The 12,891-nt window shown below is 42.0% G+C and overlaps 1 pseudogene; it reads right to left on the minus strand.

Annotated features, from left to right (window-relative positions):
- Positions 1-2,315: 2,315 nt before the first annotated feature.
- Positions 2,316-2,906, minus strand: LOC118635043 (annotated as a pseudogene).
- Between the last annotated feature and the right edge of the window lie 9,985 nt (positions 2,907-12,891).

The following is a 12,891-nucleotide window of genomic DNA, read 5'->3' on the forward strand; positions in this document are numbered from 1 at the left end:
CTGGTTTTGGAATCAGAACAATGATGGCCTCGTAAAATGAACTTGGGAGCGTTCTCTCTTCTTGAATTTTTGGAAATAGTTTTTGAGAAGAATAGGTGTTAAAAGAGTCAACTTTGGTAAAATTCACCTGTGAAGCGATCTGGTACAGGACATTTGTTTGTTGGGAGTTTCTTGCTTTTGTTGGTTATAATAGTTCAGCTCATATTTTCTGTTTCTTCTTCATCCAGTTTTGGAAGTTTCTAGGAATTTATCCATTTCTTTCAAATTGTTCAATTTGTTGGCATATAATTGGTCATAGTATTTTCTTATAATCTTTGTATTTCTGTGGTGTCAGTTGTCACTTTCATTGCTAATTTTATTTATTTGGTTCCTCTCTTTTCTTGACAAATCTGGTTAAAAGTTTATCACTCTTGTTTATCTTTTCAAAGAACCAGCTCTTGGTTTTATTTATCTTTCATATTGATGTTTTTAGACTCTATTTTATTTATTTCTGCTCTGATATATATTATGTCCTTTTTTTTTTTTTAACTCATTTGGCCTTTGTTTCATGTTCTTTTTTTTGTTTGTTTGTTTGTTTTTAAGTGTAAGTTTGGAATGTTTATCTAAGATTTTTATTGTTTCTTGAGATAAGCCTGTATTGCTATAAAATTCCCTCTTAATAATTCTTTCGCTGTGTCCCATAGATTTTGGGTTGTTGTATGTGTTTATTTTCTTTTGTCTCTAGGTATTTTTTTGTTTTTAATTCTCACTGGAGGATATGTTTATTGATTTGAGAGAGAGAAAGAGGGGAGAGAGACAGAGAAACATCAATCAGTTGCCCCCTGTTCATGCCCCGACTGGGGATCAAACCTACAACTTAGATATGTGCCCTGACCTGAAATTGAACCCATGACCTTTTTGGTATAGGAGATGACACTCCAACTGACTGAACCATTGAGCTGGACTCTAGGTATCTTTTGGTTTCTGCCTGATCTCATCCCTAACACATTCATTGTTTTGTAGCATTTTGTTTAGCTGCCATGTGTGTGTGTGTGTTTCAGTTTTTACTTGTAATAGATTTCTAGTTTCATATCATTGTAGTTGGAGAAGATGCTTGATATGATTTTAATCTTTTAAAAATTAATGAAATTCCCAGCTGGCCTGGCTCAGTGGATTGAGCATCATCCCATGGACTGAGGGGTCCTGGTTCGGTTCCTGTTGGGGTGCATGCCCAGGTTGTGGGCTCAATCCCCAGTGTAGGAGGTGGCTGATTGGTGTTTCTGTCTCTTTGCCTTTATGTGTCTCTAAAAATTCAACAAAAACATATTTTAAAAAATTATTGAAACCTGTTTTGTGTCCTAACATGTGGTTTATCCTGAAAATGTTCCATGGGCACTTTAATGTATATTCTGCTGCTTTGAGGTGAAATACTCTAGAAATATCAACTAAACCTATCTGGTCAAATATGTCATTGAAGGCTGCTGTTCTCTTGTTGATTTTCTGTCTGGAAGATCTATCCAGTGATGTCAATGGGGTGTGAAAATCCCATGGCTCTTACTGTTGATCTCTCCCTTTATATTTATCAAGGTTTTCTTTACACATTAGGTGCTCTTATGTTGGGTGCACACGTTTACAATGATTATATCCATTTGTTGGATTGATCCCTTTATCATCATGTCATGTCCTTTGATTCTCATTAAAGCTTTTGATTTATTTACTTATTTATTTATTTATTTACTTTGAGTACCCTCATCTTTACTGTGGAAAAGAAGAAGGGGAATTTTGGGTCGCTCACCTCCATCCTTTTTTTGAGCTGATTTCTCTGACCCTCTGTGGGCGAGGAGAGAAGACCAGGTGAGCATGGACGTCTGAAACTAGCTGAGGTAAAGGGCAGGCAGTGGAGAGGGAGACAGGGTTGCCAGGGAAGGAAGGGGTAGCCAGCATAGTGTCTGCCAGCAGTGCCAGGGCGGAAGACTGGGGCATACCCTGAGGGGGCCTGGAATGGGGACACTCAGTTACACGTGTATGAAATGGGGACCTGCAGGCTGTGTTGGATTTTTGAGGTGTTTGTCCCCTGAGCTCGCCTCCTGTGTGTACCTTCAGGCTGCAGCTTGTGTTGTGTGCAGTACTAGCAGGTCTTCACCCATTCTGGCTGCAGAGGGGAGGAGGAGGGAGACCGTGAGCTGGACCAAGTCTAGGGGTGGCACACAAATGGGACTAAGGCCCCAGCAGGTGCTACCATAAATGCCATGGGGGTCTGGCCAATCCCGAGCTATCCAGTCTTGTGAGAAACATTTCTCTCTTTGTGTGTCCACCCCTCTTCCCCCAGCCATCTATTAATCTGACTTCTTGCTGACATCCTCCTGGTAGGTGTCACTGTGGTGCATTCTTGTCTTCCTTGGAGAGCTGGGCCCAGGAGTCCAGTGTGGACAGGAAGAGGGGGCTGGTGCCCATGCTGCCAGTGGACAGAGAAGGCAGCTGTAGCCCCACGGGTGGTGGTGTCAGGGTCAGGGCCAGAGCCTGCAGCTGGAACAGCTGGTGGGCTTGGAGCTGCTGTCAAATGATGGAGTTTAGCTCTGGAGCAGTGACCTGCTTAGCCCTCTCAGTGGTTCCCAAGACCTGCTGCTGGTGCTGTTGGGAAAGGTAGAGGAGGACCTGGGCACAGATCCCATTTAGCCTCTTGATGATTTCAGCTTGCCTGTGCATCTCAGGGTTCAAGCCTAGGACGTCTCATGGTACATCACATAATGATGCTGCATCTCTAACTTTCACTGGCCAGCTCGTCACATTTAGTCTTCAGGCTGTGGTACAGAGCCCTCAGGAGCTGGCACTTGTCTTTGATGCAGTTGCATTAGGCTGAGCTGGTGAATTGGAGTTGCTGGGGTAGGTAGCAACGAGCCCAAATGCCTGCTTTGAGGAAACATCATGCCAGTGGCTGCGTGGGGCATGGGCTTCACGGGGTGTGTGCCCCAGCTCTGGTGGCTGGAGGCACCTGGGGGCTGTGCCTTTATCCCAGGGCAGATGGGCAACTCCTGGCCATGGCTGCTGCCTCCTCACCCTGCGCCACCTTCATGTGCAGGGCCTGGCATGGCTGGACCCTGCTTCCTGGGCTCCCGGAGCTGTTCCCTGCTCTTCTTGCCCCTCACGTCTGCTTCTGACCTCCCCTCACACCCTGTTGTTGCACTATTGTTTCTATGCTTTTGTTTCAAAGTCCATTTTGTCTGATACCAAATATTGCTACTCCACATTTTTTCATTTCCATTTGCATGAAATATCTTTTTCCATCCCTTTATTTTCAGTCTATGTGTGTCTCTTGTATACAGCATATGTAAAGATCTTGTTTTTTATTTTATCAATTCAGCTACCCTGTGTGTTTTGATTGAAACATTTAATGCATTTGCAGAAAATGTTGATAGATATGTAATTATTGCCATGTTATTATTCATATTTTTCTTTTTTCTTAAAGAAGACATTTCTTGTCATACTGGTTTGATGATGATGAACTCTTTTAACTTTCTCTTGTCTGGGAAACTTTTTATTGGTCCTTTGATTCTAAGTGATATAGCTTTGCTAGGTAGAGTAATCTTGGTTGTAGTCCTTTCTTTTCACTTTGAATACTTATTACCCAGCCCTTCTGGCCTGCAAAGTTTTTGTTGGGAAATCAGCTGGTAGTCTTATGGGAGCTCCCTTGTTGGGAATTAACTGTTTTTGATCCTGCTGCTTTTAAGATTCTCTCTTTGTTTTTAACCTTTGGAATTTTAATTATGATGTGTCTTGCTGTGGGTCTCTTTGGATTCATCTTGTTTGGAACTCTCTGTGTTTCCCGAACTTGAATTTATATTTCCTTCATCAGGTTGGGAAAGTTTTTCATCATTATCTTTTCAAGTAGGTTTTTAACTCCTTGTTCTCTCTTTTCTCCTTCCAGACCTCTAGGATGCAAATGTTGGTACACTTGAAGTTACCAAGAAGGCTCCTTAAAGTATCCTCATTTTTTAAAAAATTTTTTACTGTTCTGATTGGGTGTTTTCTACTGCCTTGTCTAGTAAATCACTGATTCAATCCTCTTTATCTAATTTGATGTTGATTCCTTCTAGTGTATTTTCAATTTCAGTTACTGTATTCTTTAATTCTCACTGTTTCTTTTCTATGGTTGCTGTGTCCTTTTAATGCTTAGTTTCTCTTTATTGAAGTTTTTCCTGAGATCATCGATTTTCCCCTAAGTTCATTGAGCCTTCTTACAACCAATGTTCTGAATTCTGCATCTAGTGGTTTGTTTGCCTCCATTTTATTTAGTTTTTCTTCTGGAGATTTCTTTTGTTCTTTCATTTGGGACATGTTTCTTTGTCTCTCCACCTTGGCTGCCTCTCTGTATTTATTCATATATATTAGGTGGTTCTGCCTTGTCTCCCAGTCTTGTCGGGTGGCTTTAAGTAGCAGGTGCCCTGTGGGGCCCAGTGGCAGTCCCCCTGACCACCTGGGGTGGGCGCTCCAGGAGCGTCCCTCATGTGGGTGTGTGTGCCTTCCTGTTGTGCTTGTGTCTTGTTGGCATGTCAGGGGCTGGGTTTTACCCTCAAGCTGGCAGGTTGTATTAGCCACGACCACTGTATACGAGCTGCTGTACAGGGACTGACCCCAGGGAGTGGGATTTGCCCCACACATGGTGCAGGGCCCATCCATTCCATGCCTCTGTCCCTCCTATGAGTCTCTGTGTGGCTGCTTCTTTATTGACCCGAATCTTCTTGAGAAGACGAAGACAGTGCTAACTCTAAACTAAAACCACACCCTGTTCTGCTCCCTCCAGAATGATCTTTCAAATAAAGTGATGACCCCTTTCCCTTCTTACGTCTGAACGCTTTCTGGCAAGAAACACATTTCCTACCACCTGCCAGTTACGGTCAGGAGCCCGTCCTGCACGCACGGCCTCACTCTCGCAGGGCCTGAGATGGTGCCACAGAGGAAGCACGCATGGGGCACAGAGTCGGCTGACATTCTGAAACTCACATCTGCTGAAACGTACAGAAGAATAGAACACAGGACATGACAAAAACATCAGACAGAGCTGCCTTCCAATTACTGTTCACATGTTTCAAAAACAAGAGCAAACATAAGTCTCCCTGCCCAGAAAATGACTGAACCTTGCTTTTTTATATGAACGGCAGTCTGCTGCTCATTCCTCAGAATAACTTCATCGATATCAGATTTAATCTTTTGAGGACAGATTTGACTTTCAGAAGCTGGAAAAATCATTTAGAGCTAAATCTGGTAAACAAAGGGGATAATATGCTTTGGTTTAAAACAACAGGCTGTTATAGAATAAAATTGTTTTGTTGCGTGTTTTGAGGTTGTTTCCCATGGCGAGTCCTAACAGTTTACCAATGGGTGAAGGTTAGTAGTGTAAAATGATAAAACCTTTATTTAAAAAATAAATTCTGGAGTCCTCTTTTCTCCACACCCTCACCAGGACTTGTCGTTCGATGATTTGTTGATGGCAGCCATTCTAACAGGTGTGAAGTGATACCTCATAGTCATTTTAATTTGCATCTCTCTGATGATTAGTGACGTTGAGCATTTTTTTATATGTCTCTTGACCATTTGTATGTCCTGTTTGGAGAGGTGTCTATTTAGGTCCTCTGCCCATTTTTATTTTTATTATTCTTATTATTTTTTAAATTATTAATTAATTAATTAATTTTTGTTACAGATGTTTCTCCTTTTTCCCCTACTGATTCCCCCTTCCTCCCCACCCTGGTCCCCAGCTTTGCTGTCCATGTTCATTGTTCATGCATACATGCATATAAGTTCTGTGGTTTATCTCTCCCCCACCACCCCCTCTAGTACACTGCTGGTGGGAATGCAGACTGGTGCAGCCACTATGGAAAATAATATGGTGTTTCCTCAAAAAACTAAAAATTGAACTGCCATTTGACCCAGTGATCCCACTTCTAGGAATATATCCTAAGAAGCCTGAAACACCAATCAGAAAGAATATATGTACCCCTATGTTCATAGCCACACTATTTACAATTGCTAAGGTCTGGAAACAGCCCAGGTGTCCATCAACAGGTGAGTGAATACAAAAGCGGTGGTACATATACACAATGGAGTACTTTGCAGCTGTAAGGAAGCAAGATCTCCTATCCTTTGACATGACATGGAGGGACCTGGAGAGTATCATGCTAGCTGTTTAACTTTTTTAAGAGGCAAAGAGGTTGGATCCTATTTAAGTGACTGTGCTAATCTGTTTCACATCAAAGAATCAAGAACTACTAACAAGGAAGACCTGTCTCTACCGGGCACGTCTGACTGGCAGGGAAGAAAAGGTACTTGGACATCAGTGAAGAAGCAGCTGGGTGGAACCACAGTGAATTTCAAGTAAAAACCAAGCTGATCCAAGGTGTCCTGCAGGCTGTAACATGCAATTTCATCAGAGTCCCATTTGTTGTTGTTCAAATGATTTTAATATTGGAATGCAGCCCTGGTCGGTTTGGCTCAGCGTTAGAGCGTTGGCCCATGGACCAGAGAGTTGCAGGTTCGGTTCCAGTCGGGGGCATGTGCCTTGGTTGTGTTTGGTCTCCAGCCCTTGTCAGAGTCATGTGGGAGGTGGCCAGTTGATGTGTCTCATATTGATGTTTCTCTCTTTCTTTCTCTCTCTCCCTCCCTGAAGATAAATGGAAAAGTGTCCTCAGGTGAGGATAGAAAACAAGCAAACAAACATATGTGTGTGTGTGTGTGTGTGTGTGTGTGTATATATATGTATATAAAATTATCTTCCTTCCTTCCTTCCTTCCTTCCTTCCTTCCTTCCTTCCTTCCTTCCTTCCTTCCTTCCTTCCTTTCTTTCTTTCTTTCTTTCTTTCTTTCTTTCTTCTTTCTTTTTTATCCTCACCCAAGGACATTTTTTCCATTTCTTGTTCAGATAGAGTAGGAGGGAGAGAGAGGAAGAGAGAGAGAGAGAGAAACATCGACGTGAAAGGGACACATCGAGTGGCTGCCGCCAGCACAACCCAACCAGGGCCAGGGACAGACTGTAGCCAAGGTGCGTGCCCTTAGCAGGAACCAAACCCTGGTCTCTCTGGAACAAAGGTTGATGCTCTTACCGCTGGGCCAAACTGGCCAGGGATATGCACACTTTTAAAAAATATGCAAATAAAAAGTTTTAAACATGATAAAAAAATAAATTCTGGTATTTTTGTCATAAAAAGTCAATATTATTACCCTTCTAGTTATACCTATGCTTGGAATTCAGAAGATACTTCTCAGCCAGCATATTATAATGCATATTTGATATACAAGATGGAAGAAGTTTTCCATTTTCCTCATGTCAGCGGTCAGCCTACATTTCTCATCATTCTCAGTTTCTTGCCAAGGACTTCGGAAGTGCTGTCCAGAGTCACGGGCGGTGAGGCCACCACATGGCTCATAAGCAATCCCAGTGTTTGCTGTTGTGAAGAAACCACCAACTCACAGGGTTTCAACTAGTCCATTCTGTTCAAAGTGTGCTTTAAAACATTCAGAAAAAAGAAAAAAACTATTAATGTTTTTTTCAGTTGAGGGCTAAGATAACTTATAATACTATAAAATCGGTTAAAATACTTTCATTGCAGGCAAAACAGTGATTTAGTTTAAAAAGAGTGGAGTGAGCTCTGGCCAGTGGCTCAGTGGTTAGAGCATCAGCCTGCGGACCAATGAGTCACGGGTTTGATTTCAGTCAAGGGCACAAACATATATATATATATATTTTAAAAAGGATACAGGGTAATAAAAGGCAAAGCACTAAAAAAATAATAATAATAAAGAAAAGGGCCCTAGATTGAGTTTTCCTCTAGACACAAATCCCATGATGACTTTGTCTGTGTCCACATTGGAGCCAGCATGATATCGGGGCAAACATCCTCCAAACCCATCCGCCCTCACTCTCTCCATCCAGGGTCCTTAGAGGGGGTGCTTACTCTCCAAATTCAGCTGCCTTCCACTTTTACCATTTGACCTGTTTTCTCTCCTCCAGACCACAGGGATTCACTGTCCTTCCTTATGGTTTTACTGACAACAAAATGACAGCAAATCTCACTTAAAATAGCAGATTGGTTATTTATCATTAAAAGATAATGTGTCACGCCCTGGCCGGTTTTGCTCAGTGGTTAGAGCGCTGGCCTGCGGTCCAGAGAGTCCTGGTTCGGTTCCCGCTAAGGGCACGTACCTCAGTTGCAGTTTGTCCCGCCCTGGTTGGGTCGTGCAGGTGGCAACCACTCGATGTGTCCCTTTCACATCGATGTTTCTCTCTCTCTCTTCCTCTCTCTCCCTCCCACTCTATCTGAACAAAAAAATGAAAACATGTCCTTGGGTGAGGATAAAAGAAGAAAAAGATAATGTGTCACTGTAGGCGCATCATATGTGTCACGCGTAGGTCCTACCTCAGTCATGTTGATCTTTCTCTCTCTCTCCCTCCCACTCTGTCTGAGGATTAAAAGAAAAAAACAAGAGTGGAGTGAGTGATGGGTAGCAGTCTTGTTGCTATGGTAGACACTTACCTGTAAGAGAAGGATGGAGGACTTAGAAGGTTATCTTTTATTTAGGAAACAGGAAAAGAGAAAAATCACAACCAGCTGATAAGACTCTTCGAGGAACTTAGCTTTTTGATAGTGACATCTGCATTTCTTTTATTTAACAGAGTTAAATAAAATGGAGTTCAGATGAAGTGTAGGAGTGGGCAGGGGCCAGGGTGTAGTGCCTAATGGGCTCTGAGATGTTACATACTTAGAAATCATTCTAGGAATGATAGAAAAACAATGGAATGTTGAATTATGTTTTAAAAGATTGTTTTGGCTACTGTGTTGAAATGGATTGTTCCACTGTCTTTTCTTTGTTCCTCTGTCTATATTATGTCTTTAAAAAAATGTTTTTAAGATTTTCTATTTATCATTGATATTGAGGAATTTGATTAGCATATGCCTGGTATAGTTTTCTTTCTTTTTCATTGCGTTTCATGGCATTTTTTGAAATTCATGGATTGTGGATTATCTTGGTAGAAAAACTGATCATATCTACAAAGAAGGCTAAAGGTCACATTCTAGGGCCCTCTGATATTTAGAAACTGGACAAGGAGGGAACCAGTAAAGGATCCTGAGGAGGAGGGATAGTCAGTGATGCAGGAGGAAAACAAGAGAAATTCAGTGTCATTGAAGCCAAGAGAGAGAACTGTTTTAAGATATGACAATAGATCCAGAAATATTTATTGAGAGCAGTTTCAATGGAATGCAGAGACCAGTGGGAAGATCTGAAGTATGTTTAAGTATAAATCACTTTCCAAAGAGCTGGCTGAAAGAGGAGAGAGTCAAGATGCTATCTCAAGGCAGACTTGGAGTCAAGAAAGGTATTTTATGAGCATGGGAAGAAATTGAGTGTATTTATAGCATTAGGGAAAGGAAAAGTAGGAAGAGGTTGAAGATACAGATAATTAATGGAGAATAACACCCAGGACATAAAAGAGACATGATCAAGACTATGGGGAAGGGTATTGCTTTGACTGGGAGAAGGGACATGTCATTCTCGAAATCTGGAGGTGAGATGTATAGGTTCGCCTTCTAGGTGGGAGCAGAGTGTTGAGGTTGGTGACCTCAATTTTCTTGATGAAATAGGTGGCAACATTCTCTTTTTAAAGCTGAATGTTAAATTTTATTAAAGGGCCTGAGATGAATGTATACATTTTGTGGATTGCTAATGGAAATAGAAGACGAAACTGCCCAAGGACATGTAAATGGTATATTGGGTTATATTGAATATCCAGTTGAACTTGGAGTTCAGAAATGGGGATATCTGGTTGACATCCTTTTGCAGTGCTCAGCAGCCTCAATAATGGCCGGTTATGAGACTGTGGTCTTGATGTGTGGGTTCAGTAGACAAGGGGTGCACGGAGCTGTACACAATGGTGAAACAATGTTTCAGATGGCCGGTACTATCATATAGGGCAGGGTTGAGAAGTAAGGGCAATTGTCCTGGGGGGGCATAGAAGATCTTAGGACCCTTTTCAAAAGAGGATGATAAATCAGAAGAGTTTGTACAATGGCAACTTGAAAAAACAATTGTTCTCTGCATTGTTAGAGTAATAGGTGTAAATGAGTAAACCCAGGCGCAGTGGTTTGACTACTGCTTAGCGCAGAGGAGGAGTTCCTTGATCCGCAGACCTATGGTCTCCCCTCACTTTAGCTGTAGCTTTGGTGGACAGAGCTTGGCATGTTCATGGTCTCCCACCTGGTATGTCCCATCTCAAAGGCCTGCCATGTTCTGCTTCCAAAGCAGCGTGAATCTGCTCACCGGGTGCCTTGGTGCAGCTCAGGAATGGAGGGGGCACTGGAGTTGCAGGTAACAGTCCCAGGCTCTTGTCTGCCAGCCGGCTCCTCAGATGGTCTCCAGCAGGACTGATATGAGTTGCTCACCAGGTAACCAGCTCCATGTCACACACTATATTTAGTTATATTTTAAAATGTTTTCATTTATTTTTTAAAGAAAGAGTGGAAAGGAGAGAGAGATAAGAAATTTTATCAGCTGCCTTCTGCACTCCCCCTACTGAGGATGGAGCCCGAAACCTGGGCATGTGCCCAGACTGGGAATCGACTGGGACCCCTCAGTCCATGGGACAGCGCTCAATCCACTGAGCCACACCGGCGGGCTACACTGTGTTTATTATTGGCTTTTCTCCTTCTTGTCCGTATCTTTTCTTCATTCCTTCACTTCTGTATCCTGGGATTATATTCTGAATAAACTATTTACCCTCAAGGCCTTGTCTTGTGCTCTGTTTTCAGGGTGGGGTAGGGCAGGGGAAACCCAACTAACATAATGATTATTAGTGTTATGATTATTATTGTGAATGTTATTGTTTTTACTGTTTTCTATTATTATCTATTATAATTACAATGATCTATTTTAGACACCTAGAAATAAGCACAAAATTTCTCATTTTTTTTTCTGGAAAGAAAAGAAGCCAAATCCAGATATCCAAAAGGCTCACAGAGTATTTGGCAAAACAACTGCAAGTGACCAACACACAGGCATATCCCAGTGAGCTTCTGAAGACTGAGAGAAAAATTCTAGAGATATTTGGACAAAACCCTGTTTCCCTCATAGGAGCAAAAAATGAGCTCCTTTTTAAAAAATTTTTAATTTTTATTTTATTTTTTCTTTATTGATTTCAGAGATAGAGGAAGTGAGAGGGAGAGAGAGATAGAAACATTGATTAGAGAGAACATTGACTGGCTGCCTCCTGCTTGCCCCTCACAGGGGATCAGATCCACAACCTGGGCATGTGTCCTGCCTGAAAATTGAACTGGCGACCTCTTGGTGCATGGGTCGACACTCAACCACTGAGCCATACTAACTGGACAAAAAAAATGAGCTGCTTTCAAAGTTCTCCTGTGAAACACACGATGGTGAGAGGAACGGAATGCATAAGGGGGAGTTTCGGGGGAAAGAACCACGCTCTATGATTTATGATCAGGATAGTTGTTCAAGTAAAAGGGCAATGGAAAAAATGTTATTAGATGTGCAACCCACTCTTTTAACCTGAACAAAGTTACTTGAAGAGTTGCTTTAAGTGATAGTGGAATTAATCAGAATACAAAATGCTACAATGTGAAAATAACAGCCCCCACGGAAACAAATACAAAGAAAATGAGTTCTGCATGATATTCTATATCGGTTATAAAGCAGAATGGAAGTGTAAAGGGCAGCTCTTGAAAAGGGTAATGTTTTAATGATAATAACTTGGGTCTCATGTGTTGTCATGCAAAACAAAAACTAAGAGAAAATGATAGGAGAAAATACAATTTCCGCCTTGTTCCCAAGGGGGGTATTATTTCATTCTTAATAAAGATAACTGAAGAAATATGTGTTCCAGGATGTAGTTTCAAAAACTCAAAATAAGAACTAATTGAGATAAAAACAGGATGCATACTTCTCTGATTACGAAAGAGAAGGGCAGAGTAAACACATTTTATGTATCAAACATATTCATTGAACACGTTGACATTTTCAGCCTTTAATCTTCTCTCTCCAGGGACCTCTGTGACTTGTCATACTTCTTGAATCTTAGCATCATTTTCAATATCATTAATGCAAGTGCCCCAGTTCTGACCACAACTCACTTCCTTCCCAGTTTGGCTTTTTAATTAAAATCACTAAAATAGTCATGATCTCATTGTGACCTCCAGCTCTCTTCTCTTTTCCCTACCCTTCAGCCTTCTCCTTCCTTCACTCTGCTATCTATCTGGCTTAGATTTCAGGGGCCACTGTTTTAGCTACAGTATTGCCAATACTCTAAAGTCTGTGCCCACGTTGGCTTTTGTCCTTCCCCATCTGGTTAAATCCAGTTCCAGAGCAATCCACTACATGCGCTCTCTCTGAATTTGAACAACAGGAGAAATGCACATCAGGGCAGACTGTTCCATCCTCATTTCATGACCATCAGTCTTAAATGGGCACAACAATGCCAGATAATCCCTCAGGTACCTGTGGTCAGCTCATAGTCCCACACTTCATGGTGGCTGTTCCAGACCTTCTTCAGCCTCCTCCAAGGCCCATTTCCCTACCTTTCCACCATCTCTTAGCACATGTCCTTTCTTCATATTTCAAAAGAATAGATGCTATTGGATAGGAACCCCTCAACAATCCTGATACCAAACCAACTGCATCAGTCCTTTCTGGGCTTTATTTATTTATTTATTTATTTATTTTTATCCTCACCCAAGGACATTTTTCCATTTTTTGTTCAGATAGAGTGGGAGGAAGAGAAAGAAACATCGATGTGAAAGGGACACGTCGAGTGGCTGCCACCTGCACGACCAGTCAGGTCCAGGGACAAAACGCAACCGAGACACATGCCCTTAGCGGGAACCAAACCCGGATCTCTCTGGACTGCAGG

This window comes from Molossus molossus, unplaced genomic scaffold, assembly GCF_014108415.1.
Source record: "Molossus molossus isolate mMolMol1 unplaced genomic scaffold, mMolMol1.p scaffold_m16_p_19, whole genome shotgun sequence".
Classification (NCBI taxonomy): Eukaryota; Metazoa; Chordata; class Mammalia; order Chiroptera; family Molossidae; genus Molossus; species Molossus molossus.